We start from the raw sequence: 18006 nt of genomic DNA on the forward strand, positions 1-18006 counted from the left end.
GGTCGTCAAAGGGTTAAGTGCCATCCGGTTATAGAGTGTCGACTATCATGTGATTTGTGGTTCAAGCAAGAGTCAAATTATGCAAAAACTTCAAGTATCATTTCGACTGTTGCCTCTCCATAAAATGAATATTTAATATGTTTAATTCGTCAATTTTTCTGTGGCAACCAAAACAGGCCACTGATTTCACTCAATGAAGGTTGAAGGCTAATTAAATCAATTTTAATTTTATGATACGATGTTGCTTTTTTTGTATACAATATACATATGATTGTTTTGTTTTTATTTGTTTTCAATTTGAAAACATTTCGAAACAATATATGCGAGCTTTTCCTTAAATTCCTCATTAGGAAATTCTATAAAAATTGAAAGCACTTATTGTAACAGATGTGAAATTAATTTGAACCCATTAATTATGCCGTTTGCACAGTTCCCATTCCATTGACGTGCGCACTCTCTGCCGACGACAATTGTTTTAGCTAATTCCGTGCATTGTTCGCTGTGATTCGAAAATCACAAACCAAGTTGAATTAAAACGCTGACGACTTTTATTTTGCCCATAAATAAAATTAGCAACAGAAAGAAAAGAAAAGCGGTACAAATCACATGTGAGAAACATTTGTCGTGTAAATACTAATCGAGAGAAAACAAAATAACGTTTCACATTTTCGACTGAACGACAAGTGGAAAGTACTAGAACCGAGCATAAGAATACAGGAGATAGAAGAGTGAGCGTACATTTCAAGAGTCACATGAGTAGATTTTTAATTTTCATTTCCTTCGAAACATTGATTGTCACTTACAATACGTCGCACACACAACTGATGCCGATCCATATGCCACACACTGTTGTGAAATGTAATTTAAAAACAAACTGCGAAAAGTGCACACTCATTCCAATTAAGGAACGATTCATCAAAAAGGAAACGTGACAATGACAACGTTAGGATGCCTATAATTCTTCATTTTTTGCTTCAGTTCGTCGTTTTTTTTCTTCTTCTATTCCAATTTTCTTTTTCTATGCGAAACATACGTGTAAAAGGATTGTCGGTGAAATTGACGAGAACAGCGTAGGGTGTTCTTGTTCAATGTGCCGAGGTGACTTATGATCCACATTTGTCTAGTTTAATGAGTTGCCCAAAATGTAAATGCGTTTGAGTTATTTGCTCATTTTTCGGGTTGGAAGTCGAGCACACTTGAATCTAAACATTTTGAAACTGTATCCAAAATCTTGCGAATGTGCTGGCTCAGCATCACAAAGAAAAAAATCGCTCTTTCGGAAAAATTTTTGTTCTGTGATAATGACAGCAAAATTTTGGCTAGTCGCCCTGTGTACGAATATTTCACAGACACAAAATATCGATAGCAAAGTTAACGTTTTACACAGTGTGACAGATGCACATAGCCGTGCATGGAAATGTCAAATGAAAACGAAAGCGAATGTGCTCGTCACGCGGAGAGCTCATTTTGAAAAGTGCAAACGGCGAGAACAATAAATACAAAACAAAAAAGCTTAGCATGAGCGTTCAACTCATGTATAACATATGACGCCTCCAGGCTTGATTCAGATTTTTTTTTAATGAATATATGCATTTATTTTTGTTGGTTGTCGCTGTAGGTTCAACGGGGTCCATATACAGTGAACTAGAAAAAAATCTGCAACATGGATGTGTCTTGCAACAAGGCTAATTATATAATTCGTCGGATCAAGTAGAAAATTGTACGAAACGTATCAATGCTGGCATAAATGAATCAAACGCATCTCACAATGGTATGCTCCGGCTCGGAGATTTTTCTTTCAACACATGAAAAATCATCGTATGAAGAGCATCATAATTTGTGTTTTCTCTCGTGAAGATATTTTTTTGCATAAATATCTAATGCCATCCACTGCAATCATTTGTATTCAAACGAAGGAAGAGTGTCTCCATAAAAAGAGAAACAAATCCATCAAATTATCCAATATATGTTAATAAAGTAAATAATAACTGTAACAAAAAGCGTAGCCTCATTCACTGGATGATTGATGTGGAAAATGAAACAGTCTAATAGATCCGATATGCACACAAAATCGAGACGCGTTAAAAATTAAACAGCCCACCAAATTCGATCGTAAAATACTCAAGCAAGCATTCTCCATTACGCATCGATGAGAATATAGAACACGTGGCAGTAGTCTGTCTCTCTCACTCAATCTCTGCCTGTCTCTTTATTTGTGGAGTGCATATTTTGGATCATAAATGCCCCGTCACAATGGTCATAATACATGCAATTGAGATAAATTCAAAACCAATGGAAGAAGACATTGAGCCAAGAGCATTTTCTTTTCGGTTGGTTCAGTTCCAAATGTGACGAGAGTAAGAGTGTTGTGTGTGTATGGTTGCATACGGCTAAAGTGGTTTGTTGAGCCAGAAATCAGTGATGTATGAAGGTTGAGCATAACTCTTTGCTTATGGCACAAATTAAACTGTCGGAAACTGGAAACAATTTCATTGCAAAAATCTAATTGAACTAATAGAGAAATATATATTTTATCATATTTACTATCAAGCTGAAAATATCCGGACATGTTTGACTTTGGGCTGAGAGATTGAGTAAAGTCGAACAATTACAACATGCATAAAAACATGGAAAGAAATGAATGTGAAAAGCGAGAAAAATGTTTTCGAATCACAAGCAGCAATAAAAAAAAAATCATAATCCATTTAATGAGGCAGCAGCATGTAAAACGCAATCGATGTAAAGAGGATCTCGCTCCGCACTTCAATCAATTCGTCGTTGAGGCTGTTGTCGTTTATTTGTCAAATTCCCCACAATTCACTTTGAGCATTTTCTTTTTAGCTCTCTTCACTTTCTTTTTCTTGCCGTTTCTTTGCAGCCTTCTTTTATCTCGTCATGCACAGCAGCAAAACTATGTACATATAGCATTTCAATCATGTTGTTTATTTGAAGCGTAGGACTTTTTCGCGAGCAGATCTTTTCAATCGATAGAAACTCGATAAAACCTTAGTCAGGCACTTTTGTGTATATGAAATACACACGCCGACGGATGGAAGCGACGATGTGGGCAAAGTGTTCAACTCGGTTCAACTTTATTCATACTCTGTGTATGAATTTTTGTACTTGCTTTGTTTCGCTTTTATATTGTGTCTGTCGAGTCGATATTGGGAGCGAGCCTTTTTTCTCCTCTGCTTTGTTTTCTTTTCGCTTCATCCGAATGCTGTAGGCGTGTAACGAATAGACTCCATTCCATTGACAGTTTAATTCCAAATTGCATTAAAATAAAAGCCAAAGTAGACAACAAACTTCTAAGTTGGATATTACATTTCCACAAACAACAATGCGAAGGGCCATACAGCCAATTATCATCTAAAAATGGCACACAGGCTAAAACTATTGTTGTGCGACATCGAAAAAAAAAATCTTACAAATTATTATGAATCGCTATTAAGACCATAAACTGTGCGTCTGAATAATCCACGCACATACTGCGGCTCTCACAGATATGAACACATACACATAGAGAGGAAGAAAGATCGAACAAACATAGTTCGGCCTCGTTGAAACCACTTTTATATTCACTTTTGGGCTCCACTCCAGTCTTTTGCGATGCGAATTCGTTGACGTTGTTGCTGTTGTCCCAGCTATTCATCAGTCACTTTTTTTTATACAACAACATGGCTTCATTATGTCTTCATTTATATTTATTTTTTCTGTTGTTTTTCCCCACTCTTCATCTCTACATTCACTCAAGAATAACACAAAATTTTGTCCCAAGTTTCGAGCCAACCATCTCTCTTTTATCACGGCCTTATATCGAAACTCTAATTTCCACATGATATATAATATGATTTTCCTATTCCTTGTTTTTATTTACTCTTGTGGACTAGTGGGATGCGCTGCCACATGAATATGAAGGACGGCGACAGGGCGAATTCACAAATCGGGAAGTTTTTTTTCTGTCTCATATTAACATTGACTGAATTAAACATAGCACCACTGTACCATAAGTTAAGGTCAACATTACAGAGATACAGGATTTCACTTTTAAGCTTGTTCACATCAGCCATCTTTGGCTTGTCATGCTTGTAGTGTGTAGCTACGTTCTTGTGCTGTGAAAAATATGAGCAAACAAACCCTTTTCCTTCATCAAAATGTTTTTTTCCTGGAGAGACAAAAATGCTAGTGCTAAGCGTTGTTGCTGCCATCATCATCGCATAAATATACAAAGCCAGCGGAATGCTGTCAGCTTCATTCACCATCATCTGTTTGGAGTAAATTCCATTTGTGAAAATGCCGATGTGTTTGCTGCTCTCTCAGCTCCTACTAGTTTGGGTATACGTGAGCATGAACGGCATTTTTTTCGCTTTCCACAGAACGAAGCAGTAGCAGTATTAAGATGTACAGTGTACGATTAGTTGGCAATTCCTTTCTCGAGAGACCGAAACAGAGCGAATGAACGAAAATTGGTTTGACAACAGAATAGCACTGACTGCGCGAGCAGTTTCATCATTATTTATCATATAAAAATGGTTGGGAACTTGCTTCGCAAGCTGCTGTTGCTGTTGCTGTTGCTGTTGTTCTTATAACTGAAATAAAATTCAATAATAAATTATGGAAAAGAAACGACGTCCATATCTTTGAGTGACAATAATGTTCTTTCGTTCCGCAGTCTCGATGGCAGTCAAAGGAAGTGAGGCACAGCGCTTGTGTGCGAGCTTCAGGATATCTTAACAAATCTTAGCATGAATTTGTGTTTCGCTACTGTGAATAAAGCTCAACATGTTTATGGTGTGAAACATTCCATGTTATTGTTGAGGCTTTGTTCTTTTCGTATGCTAAATATTTTGTTGGTAATTCCCCATGTATGCAAATGAACATGGGAAACCGTTTAGGAAATTACAGATAAACCGTAATTGGTATAACGATACATTATTTTCAGCTCTCTGCACCACATTTGCTTGCTATTTCGCCCGACGCGCGGGAAAAGAGCGGGAATGCGACGCAGTAACTGCAAGAGAATAGATCGAATGGAAGCGCTCGAAAGAGAATGGAAATTAAATTCATGCTTGAGTTGAAAATGAAATCGTTTTCAACCATCAATACAAGTCACAAGCCATGCCATCGCTTGGCATGTGTTCTAGCGAGTGAGTGAGTGAGTGAGTGAGCAGGCGAATATAGATTCAAAAATGATTTATGAATACATTTTTTTCATTCGACGGAAAAATGAACAAGCCACATCTTTCGGTGATGGGGCCAAATTGCGGTTAGAACGCGCCAAAATTGTCGATGAGCGTACGAAAAGCGAAAGTGGAAATCCACGTAAGAAAATTGTATGAAATGATCTTTTTTATGTTTGGTCGTTTATTTCAGTCGTTTGCCGCACTCTGTATGTTTTCGCATTCGGTTGGTTGGTATGAGTACATGAATGTGCGTGCTTGTTTCGCTTGCGACGTGTGTTCGCATGGGGCAGTTGTTGTGGCTTAAGAAAATTTATTTCTTGGACACGACACCATACGCCTGGTTCAATCTACAATTTTTGCAGCCATACGCATACATCATATACTCGGTTCTACGTGTTTATGTTTGAAAATTGTTTATGTACACAATAATCATCGACATCATCAACAAAATCCATCGTTCAAACCAAATGGGTGTGAAAGAGAGCCTACCTAGTAATATTTCCGTATGGAGTCGATTTTGAAAAGTAACCGAATTGCCGAACGGCAGCACCACACCACAAAGAAAAATGTGTGTATGAAAAAAGCGAAGCATCAACAAGAACTTATACACATAGTCTGTAGTATAGTGTACTACACAGTAAGTTGACTTACATGCGCGCATTTTGCGAGGCGTGGATTCATCAACATGTCAAAATATCCGCACACACCATCGCATCTGAATACGTGTGATTGAATACCATCACAACCATGCGAAAACTTCATAAACCCAATGAAATTACACATAAACGCACATAAATACCAAATGGAAATCGGTAAAGGGCAACCGTAGAGGAACAGCGTATAACCGAAAGAAACGGAAGAATACGGAAAATTATCGAAACGTGCGTACGCCGACACATGAAAATAACGAGCTTTCAGTGCAAATGTGTTGACTTTTAGGTGTGTATCCCCATAATTCAAGTGTGTACTTTTTTTCTCTCGCTGTATTTGGTTTTCTCTGTTGGCCCTTGTTGTGAAACGTTTCACCGAAGACTACGAGTAAAAACCGATGATATGGGTATTGATATGATAACATCAGCAATTCAGCCGCAGTAACAATACGATTAACGAGTTTATTTTCGATAATACTTGTTCAACAAATTATAAACCGTACGGTCATCAATCGGTCGATGAGATAAAAGCAGCGACATCATAGGCTCGCATACATACATACGCATACACATACGCACACACATTGAGCAAAAAGTACTCGATGGAAATCGAATTTTCTAAACAAAATGTGGTCTTGTTGTGCAAGCGAGAGCGCCTTGTTCGCCGTCCTTGTGTATATGTGACACAAAGGCATACGTCTATTGTTGACCTTTCGATAGATTAAAATCTCATCGGTGTTCTGTGCATACATATATATTTATATACACTCACTTCACTCACTCACCACTCATTCATTCACTCGCTTACTCACTGGGCCTGAAACACCGTGCGACTTGGGTCCCGAAAGCTTTTAAAGTGTGTCACCATTAAGTTGCCTATACAAAATGAGCAATGAAACTTTATTCCTTCAAAGTCCTAGCAATAATCGTAAATTTTATGTCAATTCATCTGTATTGATCGGCACAAATCGAACAGATAGCACACACGACAGGCACACGTAAATTTACATATGGCTTACAACAACAGCATTTTTCACAATATTTCCCAACGCAGAAGTTGATATATTCTTGACATTCGTGACGACACATGAACGAATTCACATGAGCTTAATTTAAAATGTTTTTTGTTACCATATTGTCGTCTGCCTGGTCGCCACCTCAAACCTATACTCATCGCCATTATCATCGTTTCAAAAATCGACACAACAATATTAAGGTGCCGGATTATTTTTTTAACAGATGGGATTTACTTCAAGCACATGCACGATTATATTCGTCAACATTTATTATCACATCCCTAGAAATCATCAAGGAAATTCAAACGCATTATGGGACGATGTTGCTGCCGTAAATGCTATATTGTTGATTTGAGAGTTAACACACAAATGAACAAAAGAGAATATGTGATTAAATAAAAATGGCAAAGGTTTCCATCGCATATATAAGCACAGTTCCTACTCGAGTTGCTCGAGTACGGTTTTCATCGGATGAGAGGCGATATGGTTTCAGCCCAACTCAGTTGTTGCTATTATGGTTAAGCTGCTTCGAAGGGCTTTTTTTCGTACGCTGCTTGAGCGCTAGAACTAAGCTGAATACTGTCTGTACTCGCTGAATGCCACATTTTAATTATTTACATACTATAATCAGCACGAATGTAATGAAGCATACACACTACACACACATGGATGCAGCGCATAGAGTCACACAGCGAGTAGTACTTTGAGCACTGAGCAATATAAAGCATGCCCAGGATTTCTCTTCTCTTTTCAATACCTCTAATTACATCATTCTCACTTTTTCCTCTAGTTAAATGTAACTGAAGCGGTCGTACACAAAAACATTTAACTACAAAACATTTATAATTAGAGCTGAACTCTTGGTATAGTTCAGCTCATTGGAATACACATGAGTGGTGGCGCATAGCAAAAAGATTCTTAGTCTTAATCACGTGGTTGGCTTATAATTATTTTCGTTTGGTATGTTTTTTCTGCCGCGAATGTGTGTTGATGTACGTGCGATTTTGTCCTTTTCACACACTCAATATTTTGACATTGTTCTTACGGTCTGGGCGTCGCATGAAAAATCTCAAAGCCAATCGACGAGATAGAAAGAAAGCAACGCCAATTACCCATTAGCTAAAACAATATGCGTAATAAAAAGCCCATACGCACACGAATCGCACATAAAATCAAATTACTCTAAGTCGCACACAAATAGAAACGAGAAACGCTTTGAACTCTCTAGCTGTGTTTCAGTGTTGTTTTCTCTCTCTCTCTCTCTCTTTCTCTCACTCACTTTCTCTCTGCTCATGCAGGCAGCAAAGAAGGAAAATAGGCAGCAAACGAATGTGACAGCAGTCAAAACGAAAATCGAATAAAGAAATTGAGCGAATTTTTGGCGACGGTAAAACTGCTCCTGTCCTTAGACAACATGAAGCAAAGACGAAAAGAATACATTAACTTGGTTTCGTTCAAATGCCTATTGAAAACATGTGTTTTATTTTGCGTGTATCTTTTTTTAATGCGTTAACCAACATGTCGATATTTATGTACATTACGTGTGCTTTTTCACTCTGTGCTGCTCGTCGTCGCCTTTGCATTTGATTCATCGTGTATATTAGTGAGATACGCAACCGTATCAATATCATAAAAAAGATGCACATGTTTTTCTGGTCTAGCGAACATCACAAGTGACGATCAGAATAAATCTACTTTCTGGTGTCTGAACACACCGAATCCGATCTCCTTCTCTTGATTCTATTTCCATTACAGTTGTTTTGGTAAAAATTTCAATACAAACCTGCTTTACATTGTTCCAAGTCTTGGATCGTCGCATGAAATTTTAGTCATGAAAAACAGCACACGGTTTCGTGTTGATCTGGCGCTCAAATTCAGTTCACATATCTGATACTCTGATTCAAACGAAATGAGTTGCCTCTGGTTTTGCGCTGGTTTTGAGTTTGCCTCAATTTCAGTTTTGCACATCAAATGAGCGATTTAATTGAAGCGTTGTATATATGTATTCGGCTGCTATACAATCCTCTCACATTTCATTCGGTGTACATTTTCGCAGAAATTGCGAGCTACAGAGCTGCACTTGTTCAATTCGGATTTCAATTTTGGTGCTGCACTTAGCAATCGTTTTATTTGTTATTTATATTTATATTTGCATCTGCATCTGCATCTCTTGCATTGATTAAGTCACATTTTAAGTGGTACAGCACTCTCGATATTTGATTTTAGTTCCAGAAGCCACTATATACACTCTCGCTTACTCTCTGCTTCAATTTCCTGTTTTTTTTTTCTCGATATAAGTTGATGGAAATAGAATCACGATGTTTTGCTTTACATTCGCATTTCTATTTCCAAAACGGAAGCGAAAAAAAAACGAAGAATAAAAGAAATGAACGACTTCGTTATGAAAAAGCAATTATTTTTGTTTTGCCAAACACAAAAACAGCACTCAGTCAGTCGAACTTCTTGTTTGTGATAATGATCAAAGGGAAAAAAGAAGCAAAACTAATTATTTCGTATTAAATACTTGGTTGGTTGATATTATGTGACAGAGGCTCGAATAGACAACACTCAAAATTATGTGCTGTCTACTGCCAAATGGTCAGCCCGTCACGAATATCTAATCGCCAATCTGTATTCGATTTTTCACTTTTTCTACGGTATTTTCGTTTGCAGAAATTTTATTGCTGCTGCTGCTGCCACTATTTTTTGTTTAAATATGATGAATGGCTTAACCATTGATTTGATGTCTCACGCAGACATTATGTTGCCATTCGGGGAGAAAAAAAAATTGGTATGGTTCGAAGCGTTAAGCAGAGGGACAATAGAAGCGAGTATTGTTGGTTTTAAGCTTGACGGTTCGTGATTTCATTCGTTAAATAAGAAAATGAAAGAAATACTTTCGAGCGATAGCTTGTTTTTCCTCTCTCTCTCTTCGTCCGTGTGATATTTTATTCATCAAAATAAATCGGAGTAACCAGTTTCTGATAAGAAATACACACACACATGCACACACTATACAATTTCACAAAATGAAAATTTTCCTCTAACATTTTTACATCGAAAATTATATAGTTAATGGAAGCGACGGTCACATTAATCAACTAAAACTCCCGTTTCTATTTCGATTATTTTCCAAAAGGGAAAAACGAAATTTGTTTCAGAGCAATCGCATTTTCGGTGGATTTTTTTTTATTCGTTTTGTGCGTGTCACACCGAACTTTATTTTAATTCATTCAATATGAGTTTTCGTCAACTGGTCGCACAATTTCAACAATAAGGTCCCAAAAATTAACATTAACTCTGGAAAATTCACTGTTACCACATGAAACGTCGTTCGTAGCGATGATAGAACCGTTTGACAACAACTTGGGTTTTTCTATCGCGAACTTTCGAATAAAAGTTTTCTGAATTTTTATGCACTTTTTTCTTCTATCTTTTTATCTGTGTATCGTTTCATTCGTCATTGAGGTGACTCGAGCGACATGCGGACAAACATCCGTTAGAGAGTAATCAACTGTTTTATCGAGTTGCGAAAATCATACTGAAACGACAGAAGTACATAGCGGGCTGGCGTTTCATTTCAGTGAGCCTGTGTACATTGTGAGACTTTAACATTTATGAATCTTTAACATGCACACACACACACACACACACACACACACACATAAACCGACCGACCAACACACATGCACGTATACATACACATACACATGTCAATACATATACAACGAAAGCACAACGTGGCGGATAAATGATGACGAGAAGCAACGAACATTTGCAAAATAGCAAAAACAGTCGCACTCAACAAACACATCGATACAAGCAAAGCAAAGCAATCGCTGCATACATCGACAGCATCGCACACAAGTCACAATGTAAACACAACGAAGAACATGACCATATTTTCCATGTTACCTTTCGTCCCTTTGCTGTGCTGATATTCGTCTCTTTAAATATACTGATTTACGTTTGATACGCGCAACCATCATCATATCATTCCTTCCCTTTTTGTCGTTTGCTCTCGCTGCCACACACATGGTTCGGATCATTTATCCAGTTTGTGTTCGTCTATACAGCACTGCACAGTATAGAACAGCCGAAGAGAAATTTCACTCTCGTTTTCCAAAATAGAAACACTCGATTCATCTCTTTTCCGCAGTCGTGTCGACCGTAGAGCGAGTCATAGAGTGCCGAATTCCGTGCACGATAAGAAAGCACACGGAGAACATCGGAAATAATGGAAAATTTATCTTTTCGGCTGCCGTTGTTGTTGTTACTCGCTGCCACAATTGTATACAGCTAACAAAAACAAATTCTCTGGGCTTTCAGAAACTGGTATAAGTCGCTGTCTCTGTCTAGCGCAAAAAACAATGGTTGGATGGTGTGTGTGTGTGTGTGTGCGTTTGTATTGGTGTTCTACTGTGTTTTCAGTGCGGAGTTCAGCGGAGCTTTTCATATCATGTTACATGTGTTTCGCACAACGTTCCCAGTGAGCATTTTTTTTTGTAGCGGCAACCAGCAATATACTCCATGCATTATTATGTCCGTTGAACATATTTTCAGATGATATCTTATATTGTGCGAAGCTTCTTTTCTCGTGTTATATTCTCGCAAATTCTTATCAAAATAGATTTTTGTGTGTACCGAAAAAATGGGCTCATTGATGTTTTCACAGAGCTTTTATTCCATTTATTCACCTCATTTATATCTATCAAAGAAAATACTTGTAGAAAAACTGAGTAGATATTACATCGCCATCGTGGTGATGATGATGACGATGACGAATGGCAAAAACATGTTCAATTTCCAACACAAACATGAAACCAAACAAAGGCGAACAACAACAAATTGAAACGGACATGCAGCTATGATTCGAGCATAATGATTGCCAAATAAAAGACAGCGCCGCACAGAGAGAGAAAATAAAATACATGGAATCGTGCAATGAAACTGAATCGAAGCATCGCCAATGAGACACAAACAGAAAATGAAAGCATACACCAAGTTAGTTTGGTGAAAATGGAAAGCGGATACGGTAGTAATATCTGCACAATAGCTCAATGCACAATCCACATGTATCGAATATTTATTTGGCAATTCCCTTTTGTTCGCGTGTGTGCACTGTGCATACATTTGGCTCAGCGACATCAGTACCATTGGAATTCGACCATTTACCGAGTTAACAAGATTCATCTTATCGATGTACTTACTATATATTATTTGTTCTTATCCCATCTTGATAGCTTCTACTTTTGAAGTATAGTTTAACAAGACTCCACAAATCCGGCTAGCGTAAATAGCAATTTTTTGCGTTGATTGATTGAATTGCGTCTCCTTCGTGCATGCAATGAATCCGAGCTACAATTTGAATTATGTCGCAGTACCAGACAACAACAAAAACCTATCACAAATCGTTGGTTATACTCAGTGAAAGTAATAAATGATCAAAATTCCACTAAAGAAAACTTAAGCTGGCGCGTTTAAATTACATAATCTGGAATGTTCTTTTCTTCTTCTATCGAATCGAGAAAAATTGTTTGGCATTATGGGAAAGCCGGGTGTAAATTGCCATTTAGACAATGCTACACAATACATAATGGCAGAGTCAGGCCGGAGAATACAAAGCATTTATTGTGCTTGGAATTCATCCAGTAATTCATGTTACGTGCACTCAATCAATTCAATGAACTACCGTTGGCATTGTCGCTGTTTATCAAAGTTTTGACAAGACGATGTGTACCAAAAGCGAAACACACAACAGAGCAATGATTGTGGCGGTGCTGGGGGGCAGAGGCAGAAGAGGAAAAAAATCAATGGACAAATCAAATTACATAATAATTTTACAGTCGCATCCTCCCTCAAGCTTTCCATTTATACATACACATACACACATACGTGCGATCTATAAATTTGTTGTTGTCACTCTAAAAGGTATTTTTATGTTCATTGTTAAACTTTGTTGATCGATCTTTTTGACATCGAACAATTTTTCTTTATTCTCAGTCCCATTCCTAATTCTTGTTCGATTCTATTTTCGATGTTGTTTCTATTTTGGACTCAAACGAGGTTCCTCTGTTCTTTCGCTTTCTATCCGCCTCTCTGTTGCCATTTGACTGACAATTTTATACTCGATTTCGAAAGGCAAAGTGAACGAACGAACAAAACCAAATGCCCGTAACGGTATACAGACGGCATTCTTGATAAGGTTGGCAATACTTTGCTGTGATTGTTCGTGACTCTGCATATGGAATATAAACCAGACCAAAGACAGACAATACAATCAAAATGCTTATAGCAGAAAAAAGTGAAATGAGATGTCGGCCAATTTTTAACTCTCATGTACACGAACGGAAAATTTTGACTGAAGTCATATGCTACCTGCAAAACGAAAAGAAATGTTAAACGATCTAGTTTTGTACTTTGATTTTTTTTTTGTTCGTTGTTGTTTTCATTCTATTTTATGACTTCTGCAATTGAAACTTTTGACAGACAGCGTTCGTTACTATTTTTTGCTCATCCCCACGCAAAACCATATGGATGTGGCAAATCAGAAATATAACGAGAACAAACAAAAAATATACACAAACAATATGCCTCTAAAATGATCTAAATATATAAACCCGGTTATGTGTTCATTTTCATGATGAGAGACCAGAGCGGTGCTGTTTTTTCTTCTCTCCATTTTGATGCGTTCGTTTTTCCTGTGAGCCCAACGCCTGGTTAGCTATGTTGTGTGTGTGTGCTTTGGTTGCGGCAGTGGTATCACTTAGGTTACGTGAATAAACATAAAATCGATTTTAATTACATCGTGCGCTTAGTAAAGAGCATTCTGTAATGGTATCGCTGAAGTGTGACGATGTGAAAATTCGCTTCAAGTGCCAAACACCTACAATCTTTCTTCTACCTTTTGTGTACACATTAAAAGACAACAAAAAACATTCATAATAAACGTCATGACACTAGGCCAACACAATCTTTTTATTTTAATGTAGGATCTCTGTTATTCACTTTCACTGGTGTTTTCGCTTCTTGCCCGTGCATACTGCACACACACACACATTAAGTAGTAATTTTCCTTGTCGCGTGCCCGCATCCGCTACTTACCCGAACCACCTTCGATATATGAATATAATATATTTATTGTCACTCCATCGAATCAACACTGTACACATTCTGAAGGTGTATCAATTTTGCTTTTGTTTGTTTAACACATAAATCAACTGTACAATATATAATACAACAATAAATGGTGAAAATCAACCATAAATAATCAGCGAAATGGAAGAAGCGTGTTTTAGGTGGCACAATGTGACTTAAACAACCGAATGACAAAGGGGAATGACTTCAAAATGAAGCAGATAAAGAGAGCGGAAAAAGTGAACGAAAAAAAAATTAGCGTTGCACACACCACGAGGCAAGAGACGAAGCGAATAGAATGCTAATTGATCGCTTGCGTAATATAATAAGTTGACGCAAATAACGATTCAGCAATGGTGTTATCTCTGTGCTGATAGTTGAAGCATAGCGAACCCAGTAGTATGTCGTAAGAGAGACACACTCTCAGGATGCACAAACGAGTAGATTTGTAGCGTCGTTTACTGTATTTGGTGCATGGCACGTAATGCAGTAAAAAATACATAAATTTGGCGAGCTTATTGACTGACTGGTAAATCCTAGGGGATTTACATTTGAGAAAACAAAATACGGATGAAACATGCAATAAAAATGTTCTCTCATTTTTTTTCTTGTCGCAATGCTTGACTAAATGCAACGTTTTCGGCGTGAAGGATGACGCGTGTGTGTGTGTGCGTGTGTGGTACGATAAATGCCCAATTTGTGTTTTGTTTTGTTTTTGTTGCTACTGATTGGGTGTCCCTCTCTATAGAGCAGCACACATACTCTGTATTACATATGTTTCAAAGCGGCTATCAGCTGACTACGGAGCACAACTATGTGCGCGCAATCCTAAAGAGATAATTAGCAAGACAATTGCCGATTCACAGCGGCAGTAAAGTTCACTCCGCATGTATATCTAACTATTAGTTCCCAATAAATATATTGGTCGATGTTCTCTTTTAAATCACAATATTAATGGTGTATCTAACCCCTCGAGCAAAATAGTTGGGATTTCGATTGTACCGCTGATTAAGCATTATTTTTTCCCACGCTTACATCAACATCATTCGCTCTTGGTTTTTGTTGGTTTGCTCGCTATTGTTCTGTTGTGCATGCACACATAAGCTTCTGAAAGCAATCTATTGCCACCATCATATGGGGCATGAACAAAGCATTTATCCATCAGGGAGACGAGAAAGCACATTATATATATATAGGAACATCGAGTATGGAGGAAAAAAAAGCGAACTGCACATATTTCATCCGATATTCGTTCATTGTTCAGATTTCAAACAAAAAAGCCGACTTCGCACATTCACACCGATGAATTCACTGTCGTGATGTGTGAAAGAGAGAATGAGTGTGTGAGTGTGTGTTCTATGTATGGATCACGCGGCTCAAATAAGGAAAATGAAAAACAATAGGCTCGAATGGTGCGCGGTTTGCCGCTTTAAGTGTAGAAAAATGCTATGAAAATAAATGGAAAGGCTCAAAATTGAAATATTTAAGGATGGTTTCATACAATATTCGCTTAAATTCAGATTTCATATGATTTTACGATGCAAACAATGTGTATTACGACTCATAAAACGGACGAAACGTAAATAGTAACAAAATAATTACGTAAATGTTAACTGCTGACGTACAATGTGCTTATCGTAGGAAAAATTTTACTTTTTGCATCATCAAGTACAATTGTCTTGTATTTCTGCTGTTGTCAACGGCGGCGGTGTCTATGGTTCGGTGTAGTGGTGATACTACAGAACTCTCCAGCATTCTCGACTCCCTGGCGATTCAATTTTTCAAACCCCCACAAATGACGAATGATACAGAATATACGTTCTATTTTATATTTGGCTGCCAAAGTAGCAGCAGTAGCAGTAGGCATGAACCAAATGTGGGATTTAACATATGGTACTGGTAAGCTAAACAATAACTTTACTAGCATCCAAACAATCCAAACGGCTTCCATTTCCATCACAACTGTGCTTTTGCAAATGAGAAAATGTTCGCTGTTACTATTTTGTTTGACACATCAACACCGCGTATTGTATTCGTACTTCAAACATTGTGCAGTGTGCACTGTTCGCTTGCACGGGTAACTGTCCGTATGTACGGTGAGGCAGCAATGTTGCTTCTTATTCAGTTTTTTTTTCTATGGCAAAATAAATGTTTCCAGACGAGCAGCTCAAATTGGGTTTTTGAAATTTGCCATTGTTTCACTTTTACATTGGATTTTGTGCTGATTTTGATTTCACATTCTCGTTCCAGATTTTCTGGTTCGAATCAAAGCATTGGGGCTGCTATTTGGGTTGTATATATTGGACTGTGATTTGAAATCACATAATCTGATGAATAACTATTATTAAGTGTCTTCTACTTTCGTCGATAACTAAGCGAATGGGCCTGTAATGCTGTCGATATAATAGCTCAATTGTGCTGTTGTTGTTGTTATACAACATAGTGTAACACACAGTAGCTGACGATAACTTTATGATCTAACGAATTCTGGCGAGAAAATTGAAGCGGCCAAAGGAAATTAAAGCCAATACAAGTATTTGATTACGATGATTTAGCGCGTTCGTCGTCCCGTTTTCATCACGCTGTAATGCTCAACATCAATTTTGAAGCTCCTTCGTTCCGGCCGGACAAAAGTAACAAAATCAAGTCTAGCCACCATACAACCAACATACAATGCATCACGACTCGATTGTTGGACTATTTACTGTCGAAAACACATATGTAAAAAGTTTGACAAATAGTACACATTTATTTTAGATTAAGTTTTTAATTTCCGTACCGTGTCACACAGTTGATCACATTCTGAAAATGTCCGGCTGAAATGAGCGAGTCAATAGTGTATTAGTTGAGATGACTCTTTTTCGACTCAAACGCTATGACTATGTTTTACTTGATTTCATTATATTCCTCCTTGTTTTCCTCTTCGTATTATTATCATTTTCCGTTTTATAATTTAACCAATGAAAAGCATTTGCTGTGGCACTTTGCTCCTTTGCGACCACTGCGAGGCAACCGGAGAATGAAGAGAAGAGAACGAAGCAAAAAAGGCACAAACCCATGAACGTAATGTGTGTATCCATTTGTGTCCTAAATAAACGGAAGAAACGTTAAAGTCAGAGAAAAGCGGGAAGAATAAAATGAAAATGATACGGTAGTGAATGGAGGAGCGAGAGCGCTTGTGTTGTAAATGAAAATTTTAAGTCATTGTTATCGTAATGTAACAAGACGGGGCATCATTTTTCTCTATAATTTTCTCATTATCCAGCTTCAATTCGTTGCTCTCTGGACTGTTATTTGTTATGTGAGGTATTCGTGTTGCTATGCGAACCATGAATCCATATATTCTCCGCTCAAGATCGCATTCTATGCTATTTTTCTCCCCTCATTTGCTGAATGGAAACTGTTTCTTTAGTTAATTCTTTTTTTTTTTTCTGTTGACGTCAAACTGTAGCTCACATGCATGTCAGCGACACTATCGACGTGAGAGCTCATTTTCCTTTTGCTCAAAGCTTTTTACCCAATCTTCTTCATTTGCCATTTTTCTGTGCTGTCGTGTTCGCTGTTTCTCACCACCAACCATGCGTTACTGTGTGTGAGCCAGTGTTATTTGCTGCACTTTAGCTTATCACTTTGTGCACCTCCACACTGTATAACAACACAAAAGAGATTGCCGTCTAAATTCAATCTCTTTGAGGGAAACGTTTTTCGTAAATTATGTCAACAACAAAGTTGATACGAATGAATGATTAAGCACACATATGCCACCATCGACAATACAACAAAAACACTAAATATTATCAGTAATTCAGCCTCTAATTACATCATGAATCGTTTTGAATTAAATACACATTTATGTTTAGGTTCTGACAAATGTCGTGTGCATAATTCTTGTAAATTTAGTGTTCGGCACACCGACACATCTCCCTTTTATATGGCACACCAACATTAATGCGTCACAATATTCACGTGTTCACTGGATTTGTGGTTGTTTTAGTTGTGCCTCTTCATACATAAATGAAT

The 18006-nt window shown here is 37.6% G+C and overlaps 1 protein-coding gene across 1 annotated transcript in view; it reads right to left on the bottom strand.

The window, feature by feature from the left end:
* Positions 1 to 10392, bottom strand: part of LOC129578952 (uncharacterized) — a 36146-nt gene extending 25754 nt beyond the window's left edge. The window contains exons 1-2 of the mRNA XM_055468360.1: positions 10169 to 10392; positions 8633 to 9123 (exon numbers count right to left, since the gene is read on the bottom strand). The gene's annotated coding sequence lies outside the window, so the exon portion shown is untranslated. The remainder of the gene's footprint in view (positions 1 to 8632; positions 9124 to 10168) is intronic.
* Between the last annotated feature and the right edge of the window lie 7614 nt (positions 10393 to 18006).

The sequence above is a fragment of the Sitodiplosis mosellana genome, unplaced genomic scaffold (genome assembly GCF_009176505.1).
Source record: "Sitodiplosis mosellana isolate CC-2019 unplaced genomic scaffold, AAFC_SMos_1.0 Smas_scaffold_1, whole genome shotgun sequence".
Classification (NCBI taxonomy): domain Eukaryota; kingdom Metazoa; phylum Arthropoda; class Insecta; order Diptera; family Cecidomyiidae; genus Sitodiplosis; species Sitodiplosis mosellana.